Raw genomic sequence first — 9,189 nt, 5'->3', positions numbered from 1 at the left:
GTAGAAGATGTTCCTTTCTGTTTTGGTGATGGATCTGTGACCGGTGTGGAACTTACGGTAGTTTGTAATTGATCTGAAAGGGATTTGGGATGGTCGGAATGTACCCAGGAAAGATCTGTCTGACAGGGTATAGACACCGTGACCTTTTTAGCTACTGAAGCATATGATGGACTTTCTGAAATAGGTGCAAGAAGTCTGGCTTGTGTTCTGGCATCAGAGCAACTCAGTCGTTTTTCACTTTTAAATCTCTGCACAGTGCTAGCTAGCTTATTCCTACAAGAATTTTGCCCATGGCCGAACTTTTGACAGTTAAAACAACGAGTAAGGCGTGGGATAAAGAGATCTATACTCATGGAGAAACATCCAACCTTAATAGAAGGAGGCAGAACTGAGGTGTCAAAAGTCAAAAGATATGTATTGGACAGGAATACACGGTCATCTTTACGGTATGTGAATCTTTTTGCCTCAATGACACCTTGACCTCTGAGTTGAGAGACAATGTCTTCAACAGAAATGTCAGCGAGACTTCGGTCTCTGTCACGGATTAGTCCTTTGGAAAAGTTAAGTGTCTTGTGTGCCGAACATGTAATTGGAATGTCAGCTAGTTTGGTTGACGTCATGAGATTAATGGCATGTGACTTCCTGACACATTCAACCAGAAGACCCCCAGACCGTAATTTGGAAACATTCTTCAACTCACCAGCTTTACCTTGTAGGCCCTTTTCTAACAGAAATGGGGAATAGGAAGCAAGGGTTCGTTCACCCTTTGCTTCCAAAACAAGAAAGCGTGGCCAAGTATCCCTCTCAGAATATAACAATTTCGTCACAACGTCATCTTCATCAGAGTCAAGCTCAGAATCAGATTCTGAAAGTTGCCGTTTTGTTTTTTTTGGATTTTGCTTACCCATAATGAATAGTAGAATGGTTCATCAAATCTGTTCCCTGCCCACCATGGAGCGCCTACAAGGGCGATGTCATGCGTAAGCGGAGTTCCAGCAAACTGACACCAAAGGGTTACAGAAATGATATACTCCAGTTAATCCAAAGGATCAACCAGATTGGCCCATGAGCCACCGCCTTCTGGGAATAAGCTCTAGGCAAGAACATAAAACAAATTCATGAACGTTCTGAGTATTCAGAATGAAGGTACCGAGTCAAGATATAACAAAATTACATACCACAGGGCTCGGCGTGACCAGCCGATTGATAGAATCGGGCCCATTCTACCTCCCGTCTAGGTGAAGTTAGGGCCAAAGTGGCGTGTTGGGCACAGTAACGCTATTCATTGCTCCCATGCCCTCAGCCACCAGGATCCCCTCCTCCACCGACACAGGGGCGCAACCCACGGCAAACAGGTTGCCCAATTTAGTCGCCTCTTACGACCAGCAATAGGGTGCTGTGGACACATTCTGCCCCGGGTCCACACGGGAGAAGAGCACTTAGCGTTACCCAGCACCCACCACGAGGAGGTGGCTCTTCACGGGTGCCACATCTGTTTGTGAACCAAGTTGGTACCCTGCAAGTGGAAAACATGTCTAATACTTTCCCTATAGTCATCCCATCAGATAAATTAAATAAATATTTCTAATTCCAAAACAAGAAGGTAATTATGGACCGCGAATCCCCGCCGCACGTGCCAAATGGCTCTCCATCTTTGCCACGTCTCTAACCCGTACAACGTCTTTGTGTCGAATTCACCGCGCACGCAAACAGGCTGTCTAGCTGATGGCAACCACTCTTAGTTGCTAATCGAATCCCCCAAGCAATTCCCAAAACATCACAAATATTACACTTTACCTTTTGCTCCTTTTGCAAGCAGATAGCTCATTCCACTGTTAGTCGTCACTGATCATCAGCGTAGATTCATCAAAGACACTCAATACAATGTCCAAATTCATTTACATTGCGGTTAGGAAAATACTTTATCATCCTAAAGGAAATTTGCTGTAACGGTTGCATATTGAAAACACAACATATGAAGTAGAAATACACGATGAATAAGTAATAACATATTTGAAATACATGGTCATTAAAATTAGAATTCAAAACAGTTTGAAACAATTTAAGAAGTATTTCAGAATGATTGAGAGACATTAAAATAATTCATTTAAAACACAGATGTTTGCACTGATGAAAGAATTTCGAACCAGGTAAGCTCTGAATATCACAGTCATCGGCAAGAACAAAGAAGTTGAAATTCAGGAAATAGGACATGGGGAACCGTCCGTTAAATTTTACATGCTTTTGTTTTCAATTTGCTGCTGCTTGTACATAGTGCTGTGTTAACAATTCTGGAAAGTTTAAATCGAGTTAGATTTGATACAAAATCAGCATACTCAAAGATCATCTCTGATCTAATGGCCGGTATTTCCTTTTCGTAAGGCTCAGTTTGCCTTCGGCAGTCATAACCTTGGTGGCATGATTGCTGCCCCAGAGTTTGCCTGTTCATGCTCCAAGAAGTCCACCAAGTGAAAAATGTAAGAATGAGGCGACGCAAGTGTGGATATATATTTACGAATGCGTGATAGTATATTTGGGTACGAGAGTATTCAGTGCGGACGTGCTTGGGGCCGTGCATTAAGTCACGTGATGAGTGTGCTTTAAAAGGGTGGACCGCACGTGAATCTGGCACTTGAGATTCACGACTGACTGGGCATGACTGGCGTTGCGTGTCTCGGCTGCACACAACATGGAGCATTTTTCGGATGACGGTGTTCAAGAGTCTGCTTCTCCGAAACGTTCTGAACAATCAAAAGGTGACGCATTTTAAGCTGTTCCGGAACTTTTTAGACGCTAAACTCTCAACACTTAAGAGAGAATTTATCAGCGAATCTGAGCAGCTGTCTTTGTCTACTGCAAAGAAAGTGAAATATGATAAATATCCTGACTTGAAATATAAAGGAAATTCTGTACAATATAAGTTTAATTGTGAGATTATGGATGGTTTAGACAACATTAAGTCATCACTATACAAGAAAGATAACACTGATATGTGTGAAACTATTGACTCTCTCTACAAGCTCATTCGTTTAGCGGACAAGTCCCCAGCTGGTTGGGGTGTTGTTACAGAACTGGAAGGGAGTGGTGTTAATTCAGATTCTGATGAGGAACGTCGTTTTGAGAGAGCTGAAGCCAAAGCTCTCAGAAAAAGTAGCCGAGGCCGCAGCAGCAGCCCAAGTGGTCCATATGGCCTTACACATACATAAGTCAATCAACGTACATTACAGCAGGAGATGCAGAACGAGCCAGAGCCGGAGGGGTCCCAGACCTAACCAGCAGTGTTACTTCTGCGGAGAATTCGGTCACTGGAGGCAGACATGTCCGTCAGCTAAAGTGTTGTCTTCCCGTGACGTGCAGTACGACGTCACAGGTTCTGCCACTGACAAGAAGTAACAAGGGTGCGACGAAGCCGTCTACAACCACAGCAAGCAAGATGGCTGATTCAGGTACTGTACAAACGTATTCTCGTTCTTTGATCAACGTTGATTTAAGCAGAAACGGTTCGTCTGGTACGTCAATAAAGGGATGTTTGAAATCTAACGTGAAATTTTGTGTGGAAATTGGAGCTTCGGAGCTGGTCTTGCAGTCTATCACATCGGGGTATGTTATTCCATTTGTGTCAACTGCAGAGAGGATGTGTTCTAGGAATATCAAATCTGCTTACAACCATTCGAGTTTTGTAGAAGGAGCTATTTCTGAATTGTTAGGTAGTGGATGTATACTAGAGGTATTTTCACCTCCCCATGTAATCAGTCCGTTATCAGTTTCAGTACAACATTCGGGTACAAAACGTCTACTCTTAGATGTGAGACAGGTGAATTCTCATGTCTGGAAACAATCGGTAGGTTTTGAAGATCATAATTCGGCTTTACAGTTTATTTCCAAGTCAGGTTACATGTTCAAATGTGATTTGAAGTCGGGATATCATCCTATTGACATTTGTGAGAAACAGCAAACATTGTTGGGGTTTTCGTGGTATTTTGGTGGAAAATGAGATATTTTCATTTTACTGTACTTCCCTTTGGGTTGACGTCGGCTCCGTATGGTCAGATATTGGAGAGGCAATGGGGTGAATATTGTGGTTTTTCTTGATGATGGTTTCTGGTTTAGTCAAAGTCTTTCCTTTTGTCAAACGGTTTCCGACTTTGTGAATGATACTTTGACAAAGGCGGCTTTTCTGTGTCATGTTGAAAAGTCAGTATGGCTGTCTACACAGAACTTGGATTGGCTTGGTTTTAACTGGAATACTGAACAGGGCATTGCTTTCCCAAAGAAAAACAGATAACATTGCGCGTGAAATTGAGCAGTGTTTACAAAGGTTTCCTGCATTTACAGCGAGATTGTTGGCCAAGATCACGGGTAACATACTTCCCTTGACTTTCATTCTGGAAATGTTTGGCCAAGATCACGGGTAAAATACTTTCCTTGACGTTCATTCTGGAAATGTTTGCTGGATTATGACTCGACATTTGCATCAATTGTATAAACAGATTGCAGAATGTAGGTCATGGGACAGGGATTACGTCAGACCAGCGAAAGAGTGCGTGTCGGAACCGATATTTTGGAAAAATAATCAGCAATGTCATTCATTTAATGTGAAATTCTTTGAAATGTATCATTCGCCGAGTTTGTCAATTTTTGCTGATGCGAGCGAATTCGGGTGTGGAGCTTTTATCCCACACTCAGTTCTATATAGCTTGGAATGAGGATGAATCCCAAAAGAGTTCGGCTTGGCGGGAACTGAGGGCTATAGACTTGGCTATGTGTAGTTTTGTTGATACAGTATCAGAATTACAAAAGTTGGCAGTTGGCATCTTCATGTTCACGAGAAGAAACAATACTAAAGTTGAATTCCAGTGGACTCCCAGGGAGAACAATACGATGGCAGACAGTTTGAGCAAGGCAGGAGATCAGGACGATTGGACATTAGTAGATCAAGTGTTTGCCCAGGTAAATAAACTTTGGGGTCCGTTCACTATAGACAGGTTTGCTGATCATAAGAACAAGAAACTGGAATGGTTCAATTCTAGGTTCATGGTTCAAGGTACAGAAGCGGTGGATTGTTTTACTCAAGATTGATCACTTGATAATAATTGGGTTGTGTCCCCTTTCAATCTAATAGGTAAAACCATTGATTTTGTTTTGTATAATGGTTACAGAGCTACTATATTGCGGTACCGTTTTGGAAGTCTGATTTATTTTGGCCGAGATTGTTCAACCGTGAAGCAAATAAGGTATTTCAGATGTCTGGGAAATCAAAGAAAAAAAATCAGGCTTGGTGTAATCAGTTTAGTATCAGTTGTGTTGTATCATTATCCCTGAAGCAGAGTGGAAAGAATCCCACATCTATTCGGCAGTCTATATATGCGACAGGCTGGACACATAATTTAGCAGGTCTACCACACCCATGTCAATCACATTTTGTCAAATCTGTGCTTGAATCTTCGCGGAGAACTCTCGGTGTACAAATCATTCGAAAAGAGCCGATTACAGTAGATATTTTACAACAGTTAAAAGATAAGATTCCTGTTGACAGCTTGTATGATCTGAGAAATTTAACATTCTGTATAGTTTCTTTTGCAGGCTTCCTAAGGTTTCGGAAGCACCTAACTTAAGATATTCTGACATCAGATTCCGGGAAGGTCAGTCACATGGTTATCTTTATTGACAAAAAGCAAAACTGATAAATATCGAGATGGCCATCATTTGGTGATTGTTGCGACTCAATCAGAATTGTGCCCAGTTGGTATGATGAAGTCATACCTAGAACAAACCTTTAAAACTTACTTTGATTAATATATCTTTAATTCATTGAATTATTGTAGAAAGTCAAACACCTATAACTTGAGAGGTAGCAAGCCAGTCTCTTGTACACGCATGCGAGAAATTATTATGTTAGTATGTTAGAGGCGGTTGACAAGATCGGAGACAAGATTTTGGGGTGCATAGCCCCAGGTCGAGAGGGGCGACTGAGGCGGCCAATGCTGGAGTGCCTGACAGGCTATGTAAACGCCATGGTCGGTGGCAGTCAGAGACTGCAAAGGATTCTTATTAGCAAGACTCAGTGTCTCGATAAGCTTGGGAATCTGAATGTTATCTCCTGTTTCAGTAATAAATGATTAAAAAGATTTGCATATTCTTGCATTTGCATGCTCTCTTAGTTCTTGAAGGCGACGTGAAGGTACCCAAATGCAGAGTTCTGTGATCATTTGTAAATGTTTTATGTTCGGTTGAGTTTACGAATTAGAACATAAATATATGTACAAATGCGTGATAGTGTATTTGGGTACGAGAGTATTCAATGCAGGCGTACTTGGGTACGCGTATTAAGTAACATGATGAGTGTGCTTTAAAAGGGTGGACCGAACGTGAATCTGGCACTTGAGATTCACGACTGACGGGGCAGGACTGCCCGCCCGCCAGGGTAAATATTGGTCAAGTGAAACATACATAAGTGGACACTAAGCAGCGAAATTACTCAGTCGGAAGCTGGGTCAGTGGGTCACATCTATGAATGTCAGATATGTTGCAATGTATTCAAATAGTTTTCTAAGTTTTTTTCAGGTTTCCAGTAATTCAGATCGAGAATCTCTACCGGAGCAGACTGGCAGAATCAGGATGTCCGATAGTATAGCATTGAAGAGCCATGAAGATTGTGTTCAGTCAGGCGACGTCAACGTACCCACATACAGAGTTCTGTGATCATTTGTAAATGTGTTAGGTTCGGTTGAGTTTACGAATTACAACAGAGGTAATCTTTGCGTGCTATCCTTCAACATGGTTTGTCGTAGGTGGACCTTGCGTGTGGAAGTGGTTCCATATTCTTCCGCCATTCCACTCAGAACTGGGTCTGTTTGTATGCGACACTCGGGCATCTTGGACTGGTTAATACTCCACAGTCTGGAATCACACAACAAAGAATTTCACAACAACAACAACACAACTGTTGTATCTGAGGCTTCTGCTTGCGTTACAGCCTTCTTGATTTCTGGCAGCATGGTTGTGGATTCTGGTGGGGGATAGAACACCTCCAATATACGCAGTCTGACCTCCTTCCCCTCACTCTTAATTTGTATCCTTAATGTACCAAGTTTTCCCCACCCTGAGAATTGGGAATGTGCTAAACATTTACCAGGACATTTTTTCATGATGCGTTATGTTAGAAGGCCACGTGTTCGTCCATTTCCAAACAGCAACAGCAGTGTATTCTGAACATCATTCACCTAATAAACTGCAATGGCATTTTCTTAAAATTTAGGAGCTGAACAGAAGGAAACTGATGTTTTCGTAAGACCAAGTAAGAACTGCCTCATTCCCAGGAGCTGTAATTAAGAATGATTTATGTAAGTTCATCTCACCAACCATAACACTGAATATTTAATCAATTCCAATTTCTTCTTTGATCAGCACGTGAGGAACAGGGCCGGAATTGACCATCAGTAGCCTACCACATGCTTGTCATAAATGGCGACTAATGGGACGATTGGTCAGGGTCGCTGACTTAGTTCACACGTCATCGAATTCCAACTGTATAGATCGATGCTCATGCTGCAGATCACTTGGATAATATCTGGTTCAGACGAAATTATTTACAGACCGCCACCTTAAAGCTGGAATATTGCTGAGTGCGGTGTAAAACTAAACTCACTCACTCATTCTTTGATAGACTTTTTGGAAGTTGAGGTGACCTCATTTTCTCTCGTCATTCAACACTATGGTAGTCGATGCTCTGTGTGGGAGAAGAAGAGACGCCTTCTAAAGTTGCGTGATTAGTTAATCCCGAGTTATTTTCTTAATTGTTTCTCGCTTTGGTGACTCGTTCTGTAGAAGACATGCATTGTGTTGCGGCAACAGACATTGTTTGCCCACCTTCTGTTGCCGGAACAATAACCGGATGTTTTCGCCAATGCTCAGTGTGTGCTGGCTGGAGTTACTGTAAGGTCTGGGATTCAGTCATGTGCTGTCAAACTCTGAGAACAACACCAGGGTCACTGCTGCTCTTCAGAATCGCAATATTGGACTGTCATGCTGAAAGAGAAATCGTGTAGCTGTATAATGTCACAAATACAGGGGTGCCAATGTTGTCTCTATACGGCATGGCAGCACGAAACACCTAAATGGCAATCAGCAAAGGTGTACGACTGACACAGATTGTTACTCAAATCATTACCCTGCATCCTTCAAATAGGCTAGCATCATGAGCACACCGCTGTTTTGGACACTTGCCATCACCACACCCATACCCTTCCACCGCTGCGTGAAGCGTTTAGACAGCCCTGTCCCACTGCCTTTGGAGGAATTTGGCATCCATCATAAAAAAAACACATTACAAGCGTCAGGATAGGACCTGCGTATGACCGTCTAGCATGGATACCAGTGGTTCAGTTCCTGGTAGTATTTGCCGACACTCCAACTCTGACATATTGTGTACTAGTGATGCAATATGGACTTTTTTCACAAACTGATTGCCGAAATGATGTTACCTGATTTGTAGGTGTAACGTGACACTGTTGCACGCTAGTTCTGTGACTATATATATTGTCTTACGGTAAAAACACATGGTTCGTGCAACTGCTGGAACAGGTTGCACCGTTGTTTTAATGCGTTTTCCTGTTTAACATTGACTCAGTACTCAGTGAAATTCTAAGGGTGATCACATGACTAACTGTGCGTGAATGACGTGTTTCGCGTTTTGTTCATGCTAAATGACTTTTCATGTCTAGAAACAATACCATGTTCAAATCATGCTGTGCGTATGGTTAGATATAATGTTTTTGTTAAACAGAGAGCACAACAGTGAACACACCTATCAAACTTGTTTGATGTTGGCGAGAGTGTACTTGGATGAACAAACTGGGAGTGTGTGTGTGCACTTCCAATTACTTTGTTCTGCTTGATTTGTTTGTTGTGCAACGTCGTTCTCAGCAATATTCCAGTTATATGACGGCAATGTATGGACCACCGAGTCGGCACAGACAATCTAGTGAATGACATCACAAGCATCTATCTGTGCAATAGGGTAACCACGATATACATCAACGAAGTCAACGAGTCTGGCCATCCGATCCCAAGGGATGACCAATCGTAGATTCGATCTTCCAGCTTACCTACTTCTTTGTTAAACTAAATACAATCTAGTACACAAGTTTGTCGTCACAACACAAGGTAAATGTTCTAAAAAACAACTTT

The sequence above is a fragment of the Haliotis asinina genome, chromosome 15 (genome assembly GCF_037392515.1).
Source record: "Haliotis asinina isolate JCU_RB_2024 chromosome 15, JCU_Hal_asi_v2, whole genome shotgun sequence".
Classification (NCBI taxonomy): Eukaryota; Metazoa; Mollusca; class Gastropoda; order Lepetellida; family Haliotidae; genus Haliotis; species Haliotis asinina.
The sequence above is the reverse complement of the archived record's forward strand: the minus strand, read 5'-3'. Positions refer to the sequence as shown.